Raw genomic sequence first — 12,049 nt, forward strand, 5'->3', positions numbered from 1 at the left:
TGTCTTCTTCATGGACTCGTTCTTCTTCCTTGCGTGATCTCAGGCAAGATGACCATACCCTCGAAATCACTTCTATCTTTGCTTGCTAATTGCTCGCTCTATTGCTATGCCGCGATACCTACCACTTGCTATATCATGCCTCCCATATTGCCATGTCAAGCCTCTAACCCACCTTTCCTAGCAAACCGTTGTTTGGCTATGTTACCGCTTTGCTCAGCCCCTCTTATAGCGTTGTTAGCTGCAGGTCAAGATGAAATTTGTTCCATGTTGGAACATGGATATTTTGGGATATCATTATTATATCTTGCTTACTTTAATGCATCTATATACTTGGTAAAGGGTGGTAGGCTCGGCCTTATGCCTGGTGTTTTGTTCCACTCTTGCTTCCCTAGTTTCCGTCATACCGGTGTTATGTTCCTTGATTTTGTGTTCCTTACACAGTTGGGTGTTACCTCGACAGTTCGCTTTGAATAAAACTCCTCCAGCAAGGCCCAACCTTGGTTTTACCATTTGTCACCTAAGCGTTTTTCCCTTGGGTTCTACAGACTCAAGGGTCATCTTTATTTTAAACCCCCAGGCCAGTGCTTCTCTAAGTGTTGGTCCAACCTGAGCAATGCCCGGCGCCCCCTGGGCAACCAGGGTCTATGCCAACCCGACGTCTGGCTCATCCGATGTGCCCTGAGAACGAGATATGTGCAGCTCCTATCGGGATTTGTCGGCACATTCGGGCTGCTTTGCTGGTCTTGTTTTACCATTGTCGAAATGTCTTGTAACCGGGATTCCGAGTCTGATCGGGTCTTCCTGGGAGAAGGAATATCCTTCGTTGACCGTGAGAGCTTGTGATGGGCTAAGTTGGGACACCCCTGCAGGGTTTTGAACTTTTGAAAGCCGTGCCCGCGGTTATGGGCAGATGGGAATTTGTTAATATCCGGTTGTAGAAAACCTGAAACTAAACTTAATTAAAATGAATCAACTGTGTGTGTAGCCGTGATGGTCTCTTTTCGGCGGACTCCGGGAAGAGAACACGGTCTCGTGTTATGCTTGAACGTAAGTAGTTTCAGGATCACTTCTTGATCACTTCTAGTTCACGATCGTTGCTTTGCTTCTCTTCTCGCTCTTATTTGCGTAAGTTAGCCACCATATATGCTTAGTGCTGCAGCTCCACCTCACTACCCTTTCCTACCCATAAGCTTAAATAGTCTTGATCGCGAGGGTGTGAGATTGCTGAGTTGCCGTGACTCACAGATACTTTTAAACAGTTGCAGGTGCCGATGATACCAGTGCAGGTGATGCAACCGAGCTCAAGTGGGAGCTCGATGAAGATCTTGTTCGTTGTGTTGTTTTCTTTTCCGGATGATCAGTAGTGGAGCCCAGTCGGGACGATCGGGGACTAGCATTTGGGGTTGTCTTCTTTTATTTTGGTTCCGTAGTCGGACCTTGATTGTATTCTGGATGATGTAATGCTATATCTATGTATTGTGTGAAGTGGCGATTGTAAGCCAACTCTTTATCCCTCTCTTATTCACTACATGGGATGTGTAAAGATTACCCCTCTTGTGACATGCCTACTATGCGGTTATGCCTCTAAGTCGTGCTCCAAGACGTGGGAGATATAGCCGCATCGTGGGTGTTACAAGTTGGTAATCAGAGCCTTCCCCGACTTAGGCGCCCCCGTCTTGATCGAATCGCTGACGTTGTTGAGTCTAGAACAAAATGTTTTGAGTCTTAGGATTATATATATATCAGAGAGTAGGATTCTTTTTACTCCTCAGTCCCTTTGCCGCTCTGGTGAGGCCTCCTGACGTAGAGTTTTGACTCTTCTCTCCTCAAATTTCATGAAAAAAATTTAGGATCACGCGGGTATCTTGGAATCATTCCAATGGTTTTGTGACGAGAACATTGTTCTTGGTGCCTCCTGGCATTTAGGGGTTGTGGCAGTGTCCCGGGGAGTTGAGCTCCGAGGTGTTGTCGTCACAATTTTATCGTTGCATTCTGGAATACCTGAGTTCGCCGACATCGAAAATCTCCTTTATGCAGTTGTTGGTGAGATAACCTCGACGCCACCCAGTACTGGGGCGGGAGTTCAGGAGTATTGCCATAACTTGTATAACAGATGCTTTTCGAAGGTTAAGGTAAATGATTTCCGAAGGTTTCTTGGTTATGTGTTGAAGGATGGATACAGCTGGATGTAGGAATTGTTAGTTTGGGTGAGATATTATGCTTCCACTGTATCTCCAACACCTGATTGCATAACCAGAAAGTTTCGGGAGTTTATAAGTGGGAATTCAAGTATATCATAGGATATCTTTCCAACAAACACATGATACGCTATGGGATCTATCATATGTTTGTTTCCGGCTTATTTTGCAAGCCAATCCTTTGTTTTGTTTTTAAGTTGTGGTATTCGAGTTGCTTCAATGTCAAGTGTTGATTCCATACCTTTTTCCTAAGCGGTGTTCTCATATTTCTATGTGAATACCAATCCTTGATAATTCAGATTGTCATGTCAATCCTTTTCAACCGCATGTTTCTCTTCAATTGGATCCGATCATTTCAACATTCGCAAGATCAATTATCAGTTCTCAACGGTGTTTGTTTCATCCGTCCAAGTTGCCTTTTTTTCCCACCCTCCCACCCTTTTTCTTCAAGGAATCAGATGTCTTAATCAAGTATCCATCTTATTGATGGGAAGCCTCTTCATTCTTTTCCGTCAATGTTCTTATCCGGTGATTCTCAGGAAGATACTAACGGAGCCTCAAGTTCATCATTCGTTCTCTTTCTTCTCCGGTGGATTAAATTAAAGCTTTCGGTGTTTGATCACATTCTTTTCCTTGTTTCAAATGCTTTCCCATGTTGTTGCTCCTCTTAATAGTTCATCTTTCTTTATTCATATCCGAAGTGCTGAAGATATCTCAGAAGGCTCGTCTTCTCATTCAAGATTCGTTCAAGCTCTTTCGAGATTGTTATCTCACTCAATCCACTTAATTCAACCGGTGCAATCTCTCTTTTCAAGCAATCTCTTCAACGGTGTTTCTTTTGAGTGGGCCCTAACCCACATGTCTTTTCCCAGGATCTTACCTGACTCTTCTAATTTTTCCGGAGTTATCCTCAAATTCATTTCAAAGTTTCACGTAAGAATGATTTGTCATCAGTCAAATGTCTTTCTTGAAGATCTACCAAATTATTGTCATCGTCGGTTCAACCTTTCTAATTTTCATCCCGGAGTATCTCAACAATGCATGGTGGTGTTTCTCGTCGTCATTCTCGGGTTTGTGAAGACCGAAGAAGAGTTTCTCTTAAATCTTGCTCCATTCTCTTCAAGATTCATGATGCTAGCTTTATGCCATCCTCTCATAATTGTTTTCGATTGTGAGAATTATTTTCACCCATCCGGAGCAATTCAAGAGTCTTTTCAGTTCGATTCTCCGGATACCATCATTGCGGGTTTATTCATTCTCAGCTTTCAGCTCTCATTCTCGAAATCTTACCAGTGCATCGTTCAAATATCCTCTAATCAGTTCATGATCTCTTCGTTCTCTTGTATCTAAATCCTAGCAAGCATCTTCGTTCATTTGCTAATTCTTCCCGGTATTTCTTTATCTTTTCTTCGTTCATTTTCAATTCTTACGGTGGTTCTTCCAAGTTTCTTCTTCCTTCGTTATCATATCAATTTATTCGTTGTTTCAACCCTTCCGGCGGTTCGTTGAAGACCTTCCCAAGTTGTGCAATATCTACCTTAATCCTTTCTACGAGAATAAGTAGTATGCCAAATCTGTTGCTTGTCATCAATTTAATTGATGAAGGATAGGCATAATGTAATTCTTATTCTTGTTTCATCCAAGTGATTAATTCCTTATTCCGGAGGCTCATCAAATTCTCGGTTTTATTGTTTCATCTTTTTTTTTCTCGGAGTTCCAGCTCTCTCAATTATATCGTCGCAAAGCTCCATCTAAATCTTTGCAAGGCTTCACCTTGTGTTTTAAACTTCTCATTCCTTTTGTTTGATCATCATTTTGTTACCGGAGTTCTTCATGGTGGTTCGTCAAGGATTCATTCAATTCTTCAATTGTTCTTCAACATATCTCTCGAAGTTATGATCTGACAAGCTATACTCAAAATTAAACAGGGTGCTCAACACATGTTTTGTTTTGAGGAGTTCAAGTATTCTTCATCTTGCATTCCGAAGTGCAATTATTTCATATCTCATCTTTTGAGGTGGTGTTATGTCATTGTTGATAATTTCCCTTCGTGTTTCATGATTCACAAGTTTTCAAGAGTGACATATCAAAATCCATCATTTTCTCTTCGCTCAAGACATCTTTTCAATCCTTCAATCTCTTCGTTGAGTTGTCTTGTGTCATATTTCACCTAAAGCCTTCCCTAAGGAATGTTGCTATTGTGGTGCTTATCAATGATTCAAGTTATCTCTCTATCATCTTGGTGGAAGAAGTTTCATCTCTTCTTTGTTCCCGATCAATCATTGCTTTCGGTGGCAGAATTTCACCTCAGTTTTGAGATGTTTCTCCATAAGCCCACTACAAGCTTATCTTTTCGTTGTTGATAATTCAAAAACTCCGTTCTAGCATTTCTTGTAAGCGTGCTCCTTCAAGATCTTGTTTCCTTCCGTTCCTTTAATTCCATTCTTTTATTTCTTCTAGAGGCATTGTGATGTTGCTCTCTTCACTCATCATCTCGGTTTGTGAGGACCATGTTCTTTTCGTGCTTATCCATTTAACCAGAGTGTTGTGTCCTCTGCTCAAGTTCTTTTCAACTTATCAAGTCTTGCATCTGTTTTCAACCGGAGTGCTATCCAAATTTGTTCTTCCTCGTTCCTCTTTTCTAATGGAGTGTTTTCAACTTCAATCATCTCTGTTGTTTTCTGTTCTCGAAATTGGTTCAACCTCTCAAGGTTCATTGGTTTCACTCGTTTGTCAAAGAAGCAACTTAGTTTTACCTCTTCTCTTCCTCTTCCATTTCCCTCCGGTGCCATCCTAGATCTCGGGACGAGATCTCTTGTAAGTGGAGGAGTGTTGTGACGCCCCGAGACCGATGCTCCAGATGCCTTCCTTTTATCTCGTTGTCTTTTGTGTGTTTCAACTGTTTGTTGCCATGATTGATGAGTGCCATTGTCATATTTTGCTTCTTGCATCATGTTCATCATTTGGTTATATTGCATTGCCATACCCATCATTGTCATTTTGCATTTGTGCCTCTTGTCGTGCTTGCTTGCCTATGCATTTGTCCCACGCATCATCACCTCTCCCTTCCTTCTCCTTTCTTTTATTTTGCAAGTGCCATTTCTCCCTTCTTCTTTAATGTTCACCTTTTCCCTTTAAATCCTACACCACGCCTTCAACTTCTCTGACAAATCTGATCTCCTTTGGAGTTGTTTTGGTTGGGTTCAAAAATGGCTCAAATTTGAATTTAATTCAAACTTGGATTATTTTTCTACCTCTCAAAATTGCCAAGTCAATTTATTCTAATCGTGCATAAATCCAGGATCTCAGATATATTTTATCTCATCCTACTTCTTTGCCAGACTCTCTGTGCTTTTCTCTTTGTTTTTTTTTGTCTGAAGAAATAAGAAAGAGAAAAGTAATGTGGAGGGAGAGAGAGAGAGAGCCCAGTGCCTCAGCCCAGCCATGATCCAGCCCACCTGACCACTTACCTCTCGACCGGTTTAGGCCTAGCCTAGCTGGGACGCTGTGGATTGTCATCCACCTCGGTCCCCCCATGCGAGCAGCCGTCTGATCGCCATGGCACCACTCCGATTGCTGCCGTACAACTTCCCCTCCTCATCAAAACCACCCCAAGGGCGCCCCTGCAACCCTAGCTTCTCCTCCTCCCTCCAACGCCGCCGCAACCTCCCCTTTTCCCCTGTTACACCTTCCTCAAGAAACAGAGGAGCATGGAACCACCGTGAGCGGACCACCATCGTTGCGGGGTCGTCTCCTTCCTCCAAGCACACAGGCACGTCCAGTAGCCTCCCCTGTCCCAGCTCGCCCGATCCGCATGAGTATGTTGACGGAGGCCGCTCAAGACGTCCGCATGCCTCTGCAGTTCTTGCCACTGTCCGTTGTCGTCCGCTCAAGACGTCCCCGCCGCCGCTCTCTAGCCTCAACCGCCGCTGCTTTGCTCGCCATCGTCGCCGGTGATCTCCGTGCCACCATGGAGGGCCAAGGTCCGCCTTTCTAGGTGGTCTTATGACCTTTTTATGCTTCTATGCCAAAGCCACAGCAGCAGCGCAATGGCAAAAGTCTCTTTGTCTAATCACCAAGGTCCTAGGTTTGAAACCTAGCTCTCCCTGTTTTCCCCTTTGTTTTAATTTTCTCTTGCCTGCACACACACATCCAGCCGCTTGGGCCTCATTCGCTCCCGGGCCGCTGCACTGTGTTGCTTCTGGCCCGCGTATGTTTTTTTTTCTTCCCAGAGTTTTTCTCTATTTTCAGTGCATGCATAATTAGAGGAATGCCACTGCTTTAAGATGCTAATAACCAAATATCCATGCATCCAAATAAAACATGTCATATATGTAAAATGCTTTGAATTTTATCTATTTTCACAGTATCCAACTTTCATGCATGTTTGACATGTTTAAAATGTTGTTTGGTTAAATTTCCTCCTATGCTATGTTAAAATGCTTTAATTCATAACTAAATAACCGTAGCTCCAATCCCAACAAACTTTATATGTAAATGGGGTAGGAAAATGCCTAGTTTAACATGCTGACTTTACTTTGCATGCTTAACTCTAAAATATGGTTTAGGGCAGAACAGTACCAAACCTAAATTTATGCACATGAGGAGTTTTCGGACTTGCTGTTTGTTGTTCCGGCCTAATTTAAACTTGCCTAGATAGGTAGTTTTCATATGCTTCACCTCTTGCCATGCTAACCAACATTTAATATTGTTGAGTACATAAACGGGAGAGAACTAAATAAGTCTTGTGGTGTTTCGTCAATATGCAACTCGTTGCATATTGAGCTCCACTTAATTTGTAGGATTGCTTGTGCACTTTGTCATGCCATGCCATGCTTCTTTAAACTGGACATGCATCATGCCATGTTGATGCGATGGTTGTTTATTATGTTGTTTGCTTCTTTCCAGTGTTGCTTCTTCGGGTTAGTTCCGATAACGTCGCGTTTGTGAGGATTCGTTCGACTACGTCCGCTTGTCTTCTTCATGGACTCGTTCTTCTTCCTTGCGTGATCTCAGGCAAGATGACCATACGCTCGAAATCACTTCTATCTTTGCTTGCTAATTGCTCGCTCTATTGCTATGCCGCGATACCTACCACTTGCTATATCATGCCTCCCATATTGCCATGTCAAGCCTCTAACCCACCTTTCCTAGCAAACCGTTGTTTGGCGATGTTACCGCTTTGCTCAGCCCCTCTTATAGCGTTGTTAGCTGCAGGTCAAGATGAAATTTGTTCCATGTTGGAACATGGATATTTTGGGATATCATTATTATATCTTGCTTACTTTAATGCATCTATATACTTGGTAAAGGGTGGAAGGCTCGGCCTTATGCCTGGTGTTTTGTTCCACTCTTGCTGCCCTAGTTTCCATCATACCGGTGTTATGTTCCTTGATTTTGCATTCCTTACGCAGTTGGGTGTTATGGGAACCCCTTGACAGTTCGCTTTGAATAAAACTCCTCCAGCAAGGCCCAACCTTGGTTTTACCATTTGTCACCTAAGCCTTTTTCCCTTGGGTTCTGCAGACTCAAGGGTCATCTTTATTTTAAACCACCGGGCTAGTGCTTTTCTAAGTGTTGGTCCAACCTGAGCGATGTCCGGCGCCCCCTGGGAAACCAGGGTCTATACCAACCCAATGTCTGGCTCATCCGATGTGCCCTGAGAACGAGATATGTGCAGCTCCTATCAGGACTTGTCGGCACATTCAGGCGGCTTTGCTGGTCTTGTTTTACCATTGTCGAAATGTCTTGTAACCGGGATTCCGAGTCTGATCGGGTCTTCCTGGGAGAAGGAATATCCTTCATTGACCGTGAGAGCTTGTGATGGGCTAAGTTGGGACACCCCTGCAGGGTTTTGAACTTTCGAAAGTCGTGCCCGTGGTTATGGGCAGATGTGAATTTGTTAATATCCGGTTGTAGAAAACGTGAAACTGAACTTAATTAAAATGAATCAACCGTGTGTGTAGCCGTGATGGTCTCTTTTCGGCGGAGTCCGGGAAGAGAACACGGTCTCGTGTTATGCTTGAACGCAAGTAGTTTCAGGATCACTTCTAGTTCACGAACGTTGCTTTGCTTCTCTTCTCGCTCTTATTTGCGTAAGTTAGCCACAATAAATGCTTAGTGCTGTAGCTCCACCTCACTACCCTTTCCTACCCATAAGCTTAAATAGTCTTGATCGCGAGGGTGTGAGATTGCTGAGTCCCCGTGACTCACAGATATTTTGAAACAGTTGCAGGTGCCGATGATACCGGTGCAGGTGATGCAACCGAGCTCAAGTGGGAGCTCGATGAAGATCTTGTTCATCGTGTTGTTTTCTTTTCCGGATGATCAGTAGTGGTGCCCAGTCGGGGCGATCGGGGATCTAGCATTTGGGGTTGTCTTATTTTATTTTGGTTCCGTAGTCGAACCTTGGTTGTATTCTGGATGATGTAATGCTATCTTTATGTATTGTGTGAAGTGGCGATTGTAAGCCAACTCTTTATCCCTCTCTTATTCAGTACATGGGATGTGTAAAGATTACCCCTCTTGCGACATGCCTACTATGCGGTTATGCCTCTAAGTCGTGCTCCGACACGTGGGAGATATAGCCGCATCGTACAGCTATCCTGGTGAGTCCAGGAATCAGCCACGTTATGTCATTAGTGGCCGGCTTTGTTTCACTGACCGGTTGGACAACATGGCCAGTAAATGGTGTTTGTACCTTCACTGATCTCCACTTTTGTTGTTCATCCATCATGAGTTTCCCGCCAAAATGCTGGATTGTCCAATGTTATATCTGACTTGCCTTTTGTTGGCCTGTCAGTGATGATTCAACTCTATATATAGTCCGTTTGTACAAACAACAGGTTGTCGTATTCCTTCGTGCATCATTTTGGCCAGCTACTGAGGTGGTGAGCTGCATGTGTCTTGATAGTTGCGACTAATTGGTTTTGTTACTGCTAGTCCGAAAGCCTCCTGGTCCACCTTACTTGGTAATTTGATCAACGCGTTATCTTAGAAACACAAATTGCATACATATCTAAGGTGGTTTATGCCGCCCTTCTATTTTTAGTCAATGCAAGTAGGCACCATTGTACCTATGGAAATGGTGTGAAAACAATGCAACCGATGATTTCATCGAGAAGTTAGAAGGGTTTCTTTAAGTTGCCCTCCAACACATGGAGGTTAATGGCAGACGAATGATGTGTTGTCCATGTCGTAAATGTGACAACACAGGAATGGTTGGATCGAAAGAAGAATTGCAATATCATTTGGTGAAGAGGGGTTTTACTGATGGTTATACACGTTGGATATCGCACAATGAGGATGCGGCCAGCAGTGACGATGATGTTGATACATATCATGTTGAAGATTAGAGATATGATGACAACACACATTGAACATATAAAGGATGAGGGACTGCGCAGACTAGCGGCCCTGGCCACGTCTCCTTTTATCGCGTTACTATAGCGATGAGGGAAGGGATAAGGTCCCGAGCGCCACGTCCAGCATCCTCTCCTCTCCCTTTCCCCTTGCTCGCTTCCTCCTCCCGAGCCTCGACGCCGCCGCACGCTCCGAAGGATGAGGGATCTGGAGAAGGGGAGCAGCCGCCGGCCGATTCCGGCCCGCTCCGGCGACCCCGGCGGCCATCCAGCACCTTCCCGTGCTCTCCTATCATCTTGCCCCCCCAGATCCTGGTTCTGCGCCTCCACTAGCTCGCCGTCAACCTTCCCTAGCTGCTCTGCTCGACCTCGTCATCGTCGTCGGTGCTCAACAGGGGAAGCACGAGCAGCAGATGCAGTTGAGCATCCGCCCGGTCGCAGCTCGGCTTCGACATAGGAGAGGAGCCATGGAGGGCGTTGGCGGTGCTCGATTTGATGTAGCGCCATGGATCAGTCCCTTGGGAGGGAGATGAGGGAGGGAGGGGGGAGGGAGGGAGGGAAACGATGAGATGGAGGTGCGTCGTCGATCAGTCCCTTGAGAGGGAGGGAGGGAGGGAAAGGAACGATGAGATGGAGGTGTGTCGTCCGGCATCGGCCTGCGCTGGTGAGGTGTATTTTACCATGGGATCAGCGAGGTGTATTTATGCTTACCCCTTTTTAGTGTTTGGTTAAGCCAATGGACAGCGAGCATTATGTACCATTGAAGCGATAAAGTTGTTAATTATCCCCCTGTATTCCTCAGTTAGATCTCTAATAAATTAAGAAATTGTTATTTGTCAGTAGGTTCAGTATATCATTGTCTGCTTAGACAAAATATATCATGGTCAAAACATGTGAAATATTAGTTCTCAGTGAAAAGATGAAGGTTTCACATATATTAATGCTTTCACCTCACTTGTCATGCTGTTATGAATATCTTTTTCATGCAAATTGATAAGAGAGGGCCTACGAGTTTGTCAAGTTTGCCTTGTATGTTGAATATAATTTTCTTAGATTGCTACTGCAGTTGTATGATTGTGATCCCAGTAGGTCAAGACTGCATTTGTGTTGTTGAACTGAGATTCGCCAATGTTGTTTCATGTTTGAAGTCTGTTTGCATGTATATTGTGGAGGTTTTTGCTGATCTGAATTATGAAAATTTCTTTGTTAACATCTTGGCACTGTACAATTTATTCTTTGTCAACTAAATAGCCTCAGAGAGAAATGAGAGAAATTGCACATTGCCATTGGCATTTTGTTGAGATTTTCGCTAAGGGGCTCCTCTCTACATTCGTGTTAATTTCACCACCACTCACATTTACATTTGGTAATATATGAGTTTCCTAAACATTGTGTACAGATACGAGGATAAAGATTGGGATTGTGTATTTTGGATGCAATATCCCACGGATATGGCTTACCTTCCAGAGTGATACAGTTGGTCACAATAAAATATGAACCATGTCAAAGGATGAGGTAGTATGCAGATTTACCTAGAGCTTGAGTAGATACACATTATTCAGTTCATATTTTATTCCAGTGGTTTTACTTTCACATCATAGGCTTGTTTATATCAAATCACAAGAACTCCATGAGCTTGCTTGGTTACTCTGGAGAAGGGCATTCTTTCAAGGAGCTGTAATTTTTTTGTATACGCTCTCTGTTGGGCACTTTTTCAGTATGTACAAGATTTCTTGAGAATGAGTGAAAAAATCGACCATCTGGTGGATTCGCTTGTTGTGTACTTCTTTTTTAGAACACTATTCCTTTTTGTCTACTGATTGAATGATCTGCTCACACAATGCAGGTACTCAGACAGAGTGAAAGCAGAGACCAAAAGTTTACGATTTAGATGATTTGGAGGTGCCATGTCAATCTTCTTACCTCCATATCAAAATGGATCAGATGATTTATTGCTTAAGGGCATGCTCTTATTCTCTGAGATGGATGATGATGAGCGATTGAGCAGTGCAACTGAAAATTCAGAGCTGGGCTTTACACACTTCAGTGGGTAAGTGAAGTTCCAGTTTTTCTTCTTTCCCCTGTTACCGCTCTGTTGTACAGAGAGCAGTGAGTTTTTATTAGTTGGATGTTATATTGGAATGCAGGAGTAGCATGGCAACACCAAGGTAGAGACCTGAAGAGAAGCAAAGGAGCGGACCAAGGAAACTAGAGCCGCGCTGTCGTGATGTGGGTCGTGTCGTCTTCGTCCATCTCCATGGAGGCATATATGCATATGTTAGGTAGGAAAGGAGACCGTCTCCATGGAACTCTGACTGATGTGTAATGGCTTCATAGAACCTGGCGGACCAAACTGAACATTCACTCATTGTTTTCACCTGGGATACACCATCAGTATCAACACCGGTAAAAAGAATCCAATCAAAACATGATGTTTTTCCCTTGGCTATATGTTTATTTGAAGGAAACATTTCAATTCTCAGTGATCTA

The sequence above is a fragment of the Triticum urartu genome, chromosome 1A, assembly GCF_056163025.1.
Source record: "Triticum urartu cultivar PI428250 chromosome 1A, HENAU_Tu73, whole genome shotgun sequence".
NCBI classification, from domain to species: domain Eukaryota; kingdom Viridiplantae; phylum Streptophyta; class Magnoliopsida; order Poales; family Poaceae; genus Triticum; species Triticum urartu.